This window comes from Glossina fuscipes, unplaced genomic scaffold (genome assembly GCF_014805625.2).
Source record: "Glossina fuscipes isolate IAEA_lab_2018 unplaced genomic scaffold, Yale_Gfus_2 226, whole genome shotgun sequence".
NCBI lineage: Eukaryota > Metazoa > Arthropoda > Insecta > Diptera > Glossinidae > Glossina > Glossina fuscipes.
Window position 1 is genome coordinate 259003 of NW_023998569.1, and position 13528 is coordinate 272530.

Sequence of the window (13528 nt, forward strand, 5' to 3'; positions counted from 1 at the left end):
GCTACTAATGTTTAAAGCATAAGGTCAACACTATATCTCAAAATTTCCGGAGCACTCACAAAGTTAGACGGACAGACACGGCAAAATCGACTAAGACTATACAAACTTTGTTGAGTTCCTAAAGTTTTTCCCTGTGCCAACCTTCTAACAAACCCGTATACCTCCATTCTTAGGTAATAGATATTTAGGCGACAAGTCAGCTTGAACTTCAAGTTATCAGGAAAAGGTTTTTTCTTATGTTCGCCATATAGTGTAGTTGCAGTGTCCAAACATCTATTTAAAAATAGTATAAAATCGCGGGCTCAAGTCGGGCTTTAAACGTCTTTTCGCTCCCTAGGGTCATGTGAAGTATAGAGAGAAAGCATGATCGTCCGTCTATCTGTGTCTCCTATCATCTGTATCAATTTTTCAAACGATGTGCATTTTTTCTCTTACAGGCTTCTACTCTGCAATAGCAATTGTTATGATTTGATTGATAAAAAAAGTTATACTATAACAACCCAAACAAACGTCATTCCCACCTCGCTTGCCTAAGTAATTTTGGAATCTATTTCCCTTGCTTTTACATTCTTCTCCGTAATGCGATCGTTCAGTTGAAATTGAAAGAAAGATTCAAAAATATCGATATTCTTTGTTTAATCTGATTCTCCACCGTAAGAATTTCGAATACACAAAGATCGTGAAGCAATTTCAGTGGAAACGAACATGAGCGTATTTTTCTCAACAATTCATAACTTATCGCAGATACCGACTCAGAATTTAAGCAAATTATAACATAATGTAAAAATTATCCCAAGTGGCCTACCAACGCAATCCGGATTCTATTTTTTTGTTGATTGAGGATAAGTGTTTCTTAATGATGATGCGTGTACGGTACGTGTATTATTCTAAGTCTCTACTGTATCGTTCGAGTTAGTTGCCAGAAGTTGAATTAAATGGATTCTTCGAATTTTTCAAATGACAACTTTTTCATCATAATTCTGAAATCATTTTTCTTCCATTTCTCATTTCTTTCGCTTGAAATAATTTTAAGATTTTCTTGCTTGTTTTTCCATAATGAAAATTATTTTTTCAAGAATTTTTTTTTTTTATATGTACGTATATAGCGATGTATGAGTATGCATGTAGATAGAAGGAAAAAATGTAATGTGGGTATGCGAGTTACGGCCCCAACGAAAATAACATTCTTACTTGTTTTCTCTGCAATCGAAATAAAATGTATTTAAGTTTTTCTGACCACGATAACTTAAGCTAAGCATATACACATTTAGTCATCATAGGGATAGGTTTTGGACCAAAGAACTTGTAAATATACTTCAGAATATATCTATCGGAGTGGCATTCTCTCCCCGCTTATTAGCAAACATACCCCGACATTTATCGGAGACTTTCTAGTAGCCATTGCAGAGCGTTTACGTATTGATCGGACTTTTGGCAACGGTCCAGTTGGTCTCAAACACGCGCGAGGCATACAATGTTCATTGCTAGTTTGCGATTGTAATCGTGCAATGGTGACGAAGAGTGGCAGAGAATTGAGATAGATTTCGCTTTAAGAGCAATGGTTTATATATGTGTAATCGCTGTGCCACTTTACCCATCTGGAATCCAAGGAGTTAACCCCTCAGTGATGAATACTCACTTCGATGATCACTCACTTCCTGTGCCATCAATCACTATGTAGTTAAACACAATGTAGAGGGATGTCTACGCAAATCGTTGAAGACACTTGGGTTGTATATAGCGCTTGTTGGAAAAAATGTGTCACGGTCTTAGCTATATCGGCAGAGCATTTATATTTTCCTGACAAAGAAAAAGATGAATAGGTCCCGTCGGTTGTCTACCGTCCGTCTGTCCACCGTAAGTCAGTCTGTAACCGTCTGGAGTCCTCCCTACAGTGCCATCATATGCACACCCCTTCGTCTCAGCCACAGCGGAGGCAGCTCGCGCTTAGCCACTCATCGGGGACAAAAAAATTAAATAGACTAAAATGACTTACAATACAAACATCGGCGTCGGTGCAGTGTCGGTCGCGGTAGCTGCTACATCGGCAATCCCTCCTCCTCTTTCTAATAAGCCTTTTCCACTCCAATAAAAACTTTAATTTCCATTGCTGTGTGTGTAGGTGCACGCGTGTAAACGCTGTTTGCAATAATAAACTGGGATCTTTTTGATGATAATGTTGAAGAACTTTTTTATTAGCAATTTCCTGAGTTTTTATAAATAATTTTTACAATTTTCTTTATCTTATCTAATTAATTTCTCTTCCGAACAAATTTCTTAATCCGTGTAGTTTTCTTTTTTTTCTTTACTCCAATTACGTTTACTTTGTCAAGTTGCTGTATTGGTTATTTTTTTTTCCTTTTTTTTTTTTTTATATAAATGCTTTTCTATTTTTTTTTATTGTAAAACATTGTTCTGCTAAAACTTTCCATAATACTTCATTAATACTTCACGACCATTTGTTCATAAAGGTCACCTTTTACCAATAATCTTCTACGTTATTCACTTGATAAGCAAACCTTTTGCTTCTTGTTCGACAAAAAAACGTATTGAAAGAACGGTGCAGCCATTACCCTTGCCTTGATTCTCTTATGTTTCTTCTAATTGTTCCACCTTCCTTTTTTTTTATTGTGTTTTTTTTTTTGTTACTCCTCTTTTTTTTTTAATAAAAAAACGGTTTAGACTTCATTTTTGTGGTTTAATTTTTGCTAATTTTAACTAAAGACACATTGACGTCACTCACGTCGCCTTTGTTGCTTTACTTTGAGGTTTTAATTAAAATTTATCCTTTTTTGAGGTTTTAATTAAAATTTATCCTTTTTTTGAATTTCGATATTTTCCGAGTTAATTTATTTCAAATTTCAATTGCACAAAATTTTTCTTTCGCGTATTTTTCTATTTATTTCTTTTCTTTTGACATTGTTAATGGTCAATTTTCAGTTTGAGCCCATATTTCAGAAAAAAGAAAAAACAGCCAAGGCTCAGCCGTACAATCAAAAAACAATCGGAAAGCAAGCGCACTCGTTGAGGTCTACTCTGCAACTCCACTAGAACTAAACGCAACTTAAAACTATCCCCTCGCATGATTTTTTCCTTTTCTGTCTTTTCCTTTTTTTGTTTGCATTGCTACATAGCGGCTAGCCGCTACTCTTGCAAAAAAAAATAGGGAAAGATTCCGCAAAATCATACGATTTTGCCTATGCTTGCAAAAGCAAAGAACAAAGGAATACCGCAAAATCATACGGTTCTGCCTGTACTTGCAAAAAAAAAGAGTACAGCAAAATCATACGATTTTTTTGGCCTATGCCTGCAAGAGCAAAAGGAAAAAAGGGTACCGCAAAATCATGCGATTTCGCCTGTTGCTATGCAAAAAGGGAAAAAGAAGAGAATAAAACACTCATATCCCGCAAGATCATGTGATTTATAAACAGTACCACAAAATCGCATGATTTTGTCTAACGGCATGCCGTTATTCCGATACTTGCGGTTGATACAGACCGACAGACCCCCTACCCAAGGTTTGTTCGCGGCCGTTACAAATGTCATCACACATTAAACATATATCTTTTTAAAATCACAAATGGAATTATCATGTAATAAGGTAAGTTTTTCCGCTGTGTTTCAGATCAATTTTATTTTCATTTAGTGATGCCAATAATGTTGCCATTGAACTAAAAAAACGAACAGAATTTCTCTTTGGTTGAATAAATAGATAAACGCATATAATGTTTATGATGAATAAGGGCTCAATTCCTGTGTTACCTGGCGTCCCTCAAGCGAAGCCATGTTGAGAGTATTCTTTTCTTTCTACTTGTAAATTATTTCATAATTCTAGTGTTCAGAATTCTACGATTCTACTTATTGTGACGTAAAAATTTATCATTCCTTCGACGCGCTAACTGATATTCACTTTTTCCAGGGCAATTTGAATAATTTGGTCACCTGATTTCAGATTATCGGCATGCCGGTGAATTTAAATGTAAGAAAGGCAGCTGCTTGCGTCGTATGTAATTAATAACTACATTCTGGAAATTGTATCATGCTTTAATGATTTAGAAATCACCCTTGACTCTAAGCTCAGGTTTAACGTTCATATTGAAATTTACATTAACAAAGCTAAACCTCTTCTGGATTTCATTAAAACATGGTCTAGAGAGTTTTATATTGCGAAAAGCATGTGTACCTAAACAAATATTTTTCTTTAAACAATGCGGTAGCATTAAGAACGGGTGAATTTAATATATCTGCCTTTATTTTATTGTCATTTTCTCTGTTAATATTTATTAATCTTAATTGTAAGCTCTGTAGCTAATGTTAATGTAATAAACGATAGTAATTAAAAACTTGCTTTGATTGACAATATTAAGCTCCTTAATAACAAATGTATAAAATATCTCCACTTATATACCCATAGAATATTGGGATACCACCGACTCCTTGTTAAGAATCAAAGTCAACGCTTTGCTTAAAAATACACAAAGACGTTGAGTATTCCCGCAAATCCTTTGGCAAAAATTTTTCCAAATCAATTCAGTGAGATAGGAAGACTATAAAACCATCACGCATTTAACCATTTAAACATTAAATTATTTTTGTTGCTTAATTCAGTGAAACACCTCAGTCTGTACAGCGCCTACTTATTTATTTACATATTTAATATCATGGCAGTGTTGTGGTATTGTTCCGACAGCGGGATAAAAGACTCTATTACTTATTACGCTTTGCCCTGACATTTGCTTAAACTTAAGCTCACAATATCAAGACTGTTGGCCTGTTGCTCCCGTTTTTCTTTTCAATTACATCAATTTTTGTAGCTGGCTTTCTCTACTGAAGGTTTCGTTAGGTTGGAATAAAGCACAACATATTATACTACACCCACCTAACTCCCCCGAACAAATCATTTAATAACGGCTAACCCTTATACGACAACCCTTATTAACAGAAGACAATATAACTTACAATTAGAAGCAACGAAAAGACTTAAGGAGTAAAACAAAAAAAGAAATCAAAAGGATGTTCACGTTTGGCCAGGGACAAAATATGTATAGCTGTATGCTTCAGCGACGATCTCCCATTTATCATCTTTATTAACACAGTTAAGTAATAATATAAATCGACGCTTCCCCAATGAAGCCGAAACTATACCTAATACCCGTAATAACCTGTCTTCCTATGATGGCAGAGTTACCAAAAAACAAGAATGGTTTTGATCCGATTCATAGGGCCCGGCATACCAGTACGAAGCATCAAATTCTCTTGGCTAGAATTTAACAACTATCTTTTTTTTGCAAAGTTCAATTTGCAGATCAAAACACAGTTTATTATCAAAAACAACTTCTAGTTCATCAGCCAATTCTATATTTTTCAGTTTATTTGAAACAATACAGTATTACCTTGAAAGTGGTTTTCTTTTTGAAAAAAATTACTTTCTATATTTCATAAAATGTAATTTTAAGAGCTTAAATTAATTTTTAAGGAATTTCTGGAACCGAGTTCAGATTTTACGAGTGAACAGTTTCACGTCATCTGCATACTTTAAGATATGGTATGACTCCGATCGTGGATGATAGATCACTAATACATAATACAAATACAATTGGTTCCAAACGGCTGGTTTTAACAATTCCTAACGTATTAGAAAATTTCTTGTGTTGAAGTGAATCAAAAAGTACTCTAACAGATCTATTGTGGGCATATGAGCCGTTTCATATCATATGCGAAGAAACAGATGACTATTTTTATTAAACAACATTTTGCGTTTACTAGTGGTTTTTCTTTTGTATTTCTATTGTTTTTCTTTTGTAGGTTTTCACGTTTTACGTGAAGCCTTTAAAAACAGTCCTACACTTTATTTTTTATTGCGCAATTGGACCTTGCGGACTATTTGTGAAGGTCGTGTGTCGTCTTTATTCAACTGCATTGTAAGAAACTATGGAAATTTTAACAGAAGACTATGAACACATGAATAATTTTGTTGTTCTTTTTCTTTTTGTGAGGACGTTTCCGTCCCTTTCTTCATGGCTGGGGCAGCGCAGTGGCCCAGGGTGATGGAAACGCACAAGATATTTGTTTTTTGCAGGGACTCTTTTATTTTATAATTATCTTATTAGAGATTTCTTACTCAACTACGTCTCTCTTAGCCGGCGATTCAAAAAAAACGACTTTTCGCGACTGCCACGCGAGTCCCCTAACTAAACTAAAGTTACCCTACTCTACTCCTATTCTATTCTGAATCTATTACTATCCTATCTTAATCTATTCTTATCCTATATCTATCCTACTCTTTTACTATGTTTATCCTATTCTTATACTACCTTACTGTCTAGCACTCCTCTCTCCCCAGCCAGAGACGCAGAACTCGTGAGACCAAAACGAGGGACGACTTTGGGTCCTCACATTTTGTACTATTGGTATAGGCTAAAGACAGAAAATATGCGTTTCACCACCAAGCGATATGCTCAACATTTGGGCTAGATGTTCAAAAAAAGTACAAAGAAGTCGCTGCTCCAGAATTAGATCGGAGTGTTTACAGCCCACTAATAATGCTAATAATGCAACTAATAACGCAATAAAGAAACTCTTCGACTTTATTGAAACTGTAGCGCGTTTTCAAAAGAAAATCACTTAAGCGCCCTAAAATATAATTACAATTTTTCAAAATTATTCTTCTATAAAATGAACTTAGCTCACTCAAAATTTTTTATACTGATTGTTTAGTTTGCGGAATTATTTAAATGCTCCCCCTTTAAATCATTCCCAAATACTATCAAAATTCTTTTTGAAGTTGCACTCATTTAACCCAACTCGAGTCAAGTTATATCCATTTACTTTATTTCATATGCCAACAATAAAAGATCTTATGAAAAACTCGAATAAGCCTACTAACTGTTAGGCCGAATCATAAGTAATTGCTGATGCAGCTAAATAGAATCTATTGTTCGTATTTACCCGCTAAAAGTCATCGAAACAAACAAGTTTTGGTTTTCACTATATAAATGTGGATTCAGTCAGTTTTCTGTTAACTGCTTTATGTGGCGCATGTTACCTTCAGCTGTTAATTTAACTTCTAAAATGGAGAATCAAAAAGGGCATATTCGACCTGTAATGATTTGGGAATTTAAATAAGACAATAGCGCTAAGGCAACAGCTAAAAAATATGCAGCGTATACGGTGAAGGAGGAATAACTGATCGGGCAGTTAGAAATTTGTTTGTAAAATTGTCTTCTGAAGATACGGCCTTGAAAAATGGGACGTCTTTCCGACTTTGACGACAACCTTCAAAAGGCAATATTAGAGCAAAATCCACGCCGATCAACAATAGGTGTAGCAAAAACAAAATAAATGTCTGAGAAGAAATCTGCAGTTATTTGTGACGCGACCTAATATAAACAATTAGCTTTCAAGTGCGTACTGCTTGCATTAACAAGATTTTATTGAACAAGTTTAACTATAAGCAGAGATCGCCAGTCAAGAAAGCCATTTGACTAACTGATATGAAGGGCCTTACGGTAAGTCGTGAATTTTAAACTCTTATCAATTATGTGTCTGAGGGATTTAGTTAAAATAAAGAGATTGGAAACTAACAAGTTTAGTGGTAAGGTGAGATGATAATCTTGAAGTGCAAAGTGGTCCTACGAGAGAAAACAATGAATTAAAATTTTATAATATAGTGCGAAACAAAATGTAAAAGAAAACGCCGTTCTTTCTTGCTTGAAAGTAAAATTTTGATAAGATAAATATAAATAATAGATTTCTAGCACAGCCTAGTAAGACGACGTCAATTGAGTAATACCTGCCCATTCTAGACAAACAGAGACAGTTGCGAAGACTAGCGGCGTTACCATAAAAATAGAACAATTATAATTCAATACTATCCGTATAGTTCCAGCTAGACATAAAAAATTAAATGAGACATATTTTTTTATTCTGGTTTTTTGCGAGACTTAAACTGAGCATTCCGCTTCCGTAATGCCTTACACCTTACGTTTCTCAACCCCGGTACAAAGTCGAAACAATTTCACAAAAATAGATGTGAATTCAAGCATTTTTTTTTAAATTAAAACAGCAAGCGTAACTTGTTACAAATCCTTGGAAATAAATAAACAAAAGTTAAAAGTTGCGATATTTCAAGTAGTGATCCCTTTAAACAGACTGTTTCAAGAACGACAAACAATTATTAAGATTAAATTAGAGCAACTAATGGACTTCATTTAAGGTATTTCGGCACATATCTTTTGTTGACCCCTGCGAGCATTATTGAATTTATAAATCGACGTTCGGGCGTACGCAAATACTTTTTCCATGGTATAGGGGTCTATTTATTCATGGATTCGCTGTAGATGAAAATGGTCACAAAATGTCTAAATCTTTGGGAAATATTATAACCCCAGAACACATATCAGCCAAGTACGAAGTAGATTCCTTAGAGTAAATTAAATGTTCTGAAATTCGTCATCTAACAATGGTTTTATAAGTAAATATAAATTTTCCAAACGTATGAGCATTTGCTAATAAGAGAAAAAAGGTCAATATTTTGAGGGCTCAAAATTTGCTAGACAACTGAAAACATAATATTAGTTTGGGGAAAAAGAAATCCATTATTTTTATATGAACTTCAGGACTTTATTTAACATGCTTCGGATTGTCCGATTTGGGTCAAATATGCACCGTTTTGTTCTATGATTTGTTGCCATTTTAAAGGTAACTTCAAAATGCCTCTCTCATAGAAGTCCTGGTTTCTATTTGCAAAAAACTCTAGTAGTCGATTTTCACAATCCTCCCTAGATTCCAATTTTTTATCATTAAAGAAATTTTGCAATGCAAGAAAAAGATGATTATCGCTTGGTGTCAAGTCTGGCCTGTATGGCGGATGCATTAAAACTTCCCAACCAAGCTCTCGAAGTTTCTGGCGAGTCACTGTAGATGTGTGTGGCCTAGCGTTGTCCTGGTGGAACACGACACCTCTCCTGTTGGCCAATTCTGGCCGTTTCTGGTCAATCGCTATCTTCAAACGGTCCTGTTGTTGACAGTAGAGATCAGAATTTAGCGTTTGGCCATATGGAAGCAACTCATAATAAATAATCCCCTTCCGGTCCCACCAAATGCATAGCAAAACCTTCCTGGCCGTTAGTCCTGGTTTGACCACCGTTTGAGGTGCTTCACCGCTCTATGACCACGATCGTTTTCGCACAGGGTTATCGTATGTGATCCATTTCTCACCTCCAGTCACCATCCGTTTAAGAAATGTGTCTATCTCATTCCGTTTGGCCAAGGCTTCGCAGATGGAAATTCGATCCATCATGTTTTTTGCTGTTAATTGGTCCAGCTTTGTGTAAATGGTTCAAAACTGTTTTATGGTCGATTTTTAGCTCCTGGGCGATGTTACGACTGCTAACATGCCGGTCAACTTCGATCATTTCTCCGATTTTATCGACATTTTCGATAACCGGCCTACCTGTGCGAGGTGCATCTTTAACATCAAAAATTCCTGAACGGAATCTACGAAACCAAAATTGCACATAATTGGCTGTTACAGTATCGAAACCATAAACACCATTCACAATTTTAGCCGCCCGGCTTGCATTTTCGCCTTTGTCAAAGAAAAACTGTAAAATGTACCGAATTTTCTCTTTGTTCACTTTCACTTTTAACACGCTGTAACTCACAACTGAATGCACCAAACAAAAAACAGCAAAAGAATTTTTTTTACTGCGAAATGTCACCTTTCCAACGAGCATAAATCTGAAATTGTTTGATCGATACTTTACGAGAAATCTATCAGTGCAGCCATCTACCGAAAAAATAATGGATTTCTTTTTCCCCAAACTAATATATTTCGGACGGTGAATAGCTGCACATGGAACTCAAAATATGCTATCAATGTAAGCCATCAACTGATACAACTGTCTGCCGAGCAATTTTGCGTTACCTTAATGGATTCATTGATGATAAATTACTTAAATCATCAAATAAGTTGGCAACAACAGCGGAATCATATCTAAATCGTTTTTTGTTCAGCCAAATTTGTAACTTTGAACCTCGACTGATATTCAATTAATTGTAGGTGATTGCTATGAATGCAATCGCCGAATTTTCGTAATTAATTTAATTTTTTATTGGCGTGTTTTCACAATTGACAAAGGATTTCCTCAACGGCCCTTTCTCATCTAGGTTATATGCCAAACCTGAAGTGAAAAATGTGTTTTTAATAAATTTACGGTCTCTGAAAATGACGCTAAACAACGACAGCGAAGTAGTTTATAATAAGTAACATTAAGTATATTACCACTCACATTAGTTAGTTTCATATAATTCTTCACACGGTTTTCCACACCGCCCTTGAGGTACCGTGATAGGCGCGCTGCGAATTGTTTTGGATGGCTGGCTTCCCTGTGGGCCTACATCATCATAAACTTAATTGAAAACTATAATAATATTTACAATACATAGACGAGTCGACTTGTGTTCAGTGTAGTGCGTGTTTTCTATTCGTCTGCGTTTTTTCAATTGTTTCGGTGTTTTCGGTGTTTTTGTGTATTTAACTTCTGTTTTTTCAGTGTTATTGCTAAAACTGGTTAACGCGGATATCGCGTATGTGCTTTTGTTTCGTCTATATATAATAAAAAATAGAAAACAAAAAAACAAAATAAAAAAAAATAAAAAATTGAAAACATTTGACACTTTTCTTTAGTAGTTCCCAACCTTCTTGCACAGTTCCCAAACCTTTTCAAGTGAGTGGTTATTTCAAAAATAATAATAAATAGACAACAATAAGGCATAATGGCCCCGGGGCCGCCAGACAAAAACCCGAATAGATTTTATCTATTAAGTGATACATCCCCCCAAAGAAAAAAAAGTAAAAAATCAGATTTTCCGGTGTTGCCGATCAGCGATATAATCCCTATTGATAAAAAATATATTGTTATTTCTTCAACCGATGCTCGAATAACAATTTCCCAAATTAGCCCTTTTGCTATAAAAAAAGCTCTAGATAGCATTACAACATACATCGATTCCATCTCGATTCTACGCGATGGGAATTTACTGGTCCTCGCTGGGAACCCGCGCGCAACCGAAAAATTCATGAAGGCCAAATCTTTAGCTAATCTATGTGCTATTTCAGCTAAACTACATGAGAAACTTAACTCGGTTCGAGGCGTAATTTATGCTCCTTGCTTAAAGCAAGTGCCGGAAGATGAAATTGTTCGCGAAATGGGCATTCAAGGAGTGACTGAAGTGTATAAATTAACCAAACTGAATGATGACGGAAAAACACGCTCTCCTACAGGAGGGATTATTTTAACTTTTGATCGCTATCGATTACCGCGAACAGTTGATGTGGCGTGGTATAAATGTAAAGTAGAACTATACATCCCAAATCCTATGAGGTGTAAAAATTGCCAACGCCTGGGTCATACGGCAAAAAGATGTACTAATGCTGCATCTTGTGCTAACTGTGGTCATCCTCCACATACTGAAAGCTGTACCCGTAGTTTCTGCATAAATTGCAATGATCAACACTCAGCGTTAGACAAACAATGCCCACGTTTTGTACAGATGCGTGAAATATTAAAAATCAAAACAGAAAATTACTGTAGCCCATGGAATTGGCAAAAGTAATATCTATGCTGCTGTTGTCTCGCAAATCGAGCCTAGTAAGACTTTAACTGCAACTGCTTCCAATGAAAAACCTGTTCCACCATTAACCAAAAATTATATTGCGAAACCAGTTACATCACTTGCCAAAGATAATATTGAAAAAACCAAAGCAACTGCAAATATTGAAAAAATCAAAACAACAACACATATGCTAAAATCTAATATACCAAATTCTCCAGAATCTCCAGCTCTCAACTTTACTCAACATATCACAAGTGGTAATGAATCCATTCTTTCATCCATTAATAAACCTTCGAAAACCAAAGCAACTGCAAATATTGAAAAAAATAAAACAACAACACATTTGCTAAAATCTAATATACCAAATTCTCCAGAATCTCCAGCTCTCAACTTTACTCAACAAATCACAAGTGTTAATGAATCCATTCTTTCATCCCTCAATCAACCTTCAATTTCAAATTATTCACGTGCGCCAACCCGTTGCGCTTCAAATGTACCAAATCACCTAAATACAGATTATTCTGCTGGTAAGAATAAATCATTCACGAAAAATTCCTATAGTGACCTTCTCGACGGAGACGCTGACATGTCAACTTAACCCTCCCTCCACTCTGCTTACATGTCATTACAATTAAATAAAGTTTTTAAAATTCTACAATGGAACATTAAAGGACTTATTAATAATTTTGATGAACTCCGTACACTCATAAATGATTTTAATCCAACCTTTTTATCGCTTCAAGAAACCCATTGTAGAAGCTCTTTTAATCCTATTCCATCCAAATCATATACTGGATACTTCACGAATGCTGATCAAAATTCATATTCCAAACAAGGAATAGGTGTTTTTATAAAATCAAGTATACCTCACAAACGCATAAATTTAAGCTCAAATATACAAGCCGTAGCGATACAAATAATGTTAAACACAAAATTTACAGTGCTTTCGCTCTATATTCCACCTTCGCAATCGTTTTCTCAGCAAGAACTCTTCATTTTATTCTCCGTACATTCCCCCCATTAATTATATGCGGCGACTTTAATAGCTGGAATACCATCTGGGACTCAACAGTGAACAACACTCGTGGTACTGTCTTAGAAAAGGCTTTCATTCAAAGCCATCTCTGCATTTTAAATGATGGAAAACCAACGCACTTTTCAACTCATCACACCTTTTCACATATTGATTTGACATGTTGCTCTTCCTCACTTCTTCCTCTGGTTTCCTGGCCTATTTCTGATGATCTACATAACAGTCATCACTTTCCAATCATAATCGATCTTAACCTTTCAAAGTCCTCTGTTACTCCAGTAAAACAGGCCAAATTTCTCCTAGATAAAGCGGATCTGATCAATTACTCCAAACAGGCCAAGTCATTTCTGAATTCAAAGCCATTTAACGGGAACTGCAACCATGATGCTGCCATTATGTCTGAAGCGATTCGCACGGCTGCTCATCTTTCTATTCCTCAATCCAACACCTCTTTTAAACGAGCTAGGGTTCCTTGGTGGAACAACACGCTTTCGTTTTCGAGGAAAAATAAAATGAATCTATGGCACCGCTTTAAGAGATGTCCTGTTCAGGATCATTTGTTATTATACAAAAAGGCCAATGCTCTATTCAGGAAGGAACTACGAAAATCAAAGGCACTTAGGTTCGAACTTTTTTCGGGAGGAATTCACAGAAATACATCAATGAAAGTTGTCAGGAACAAAATCAACAGACTTAATGGGACTTCAAACCTGAACCAAATTTCTGCCATCTGCACTCCCAATGGAACTTTAACTGACGCAGATGAGATTTCTAATTACTTTGGAAAAGTGTGGTGCGAATACTCCTCTGACAGCAACTTCTCCAGTACTTTCATTGAAAATAAAAGGACTCCAATATCTCCTTCAAATAATATCG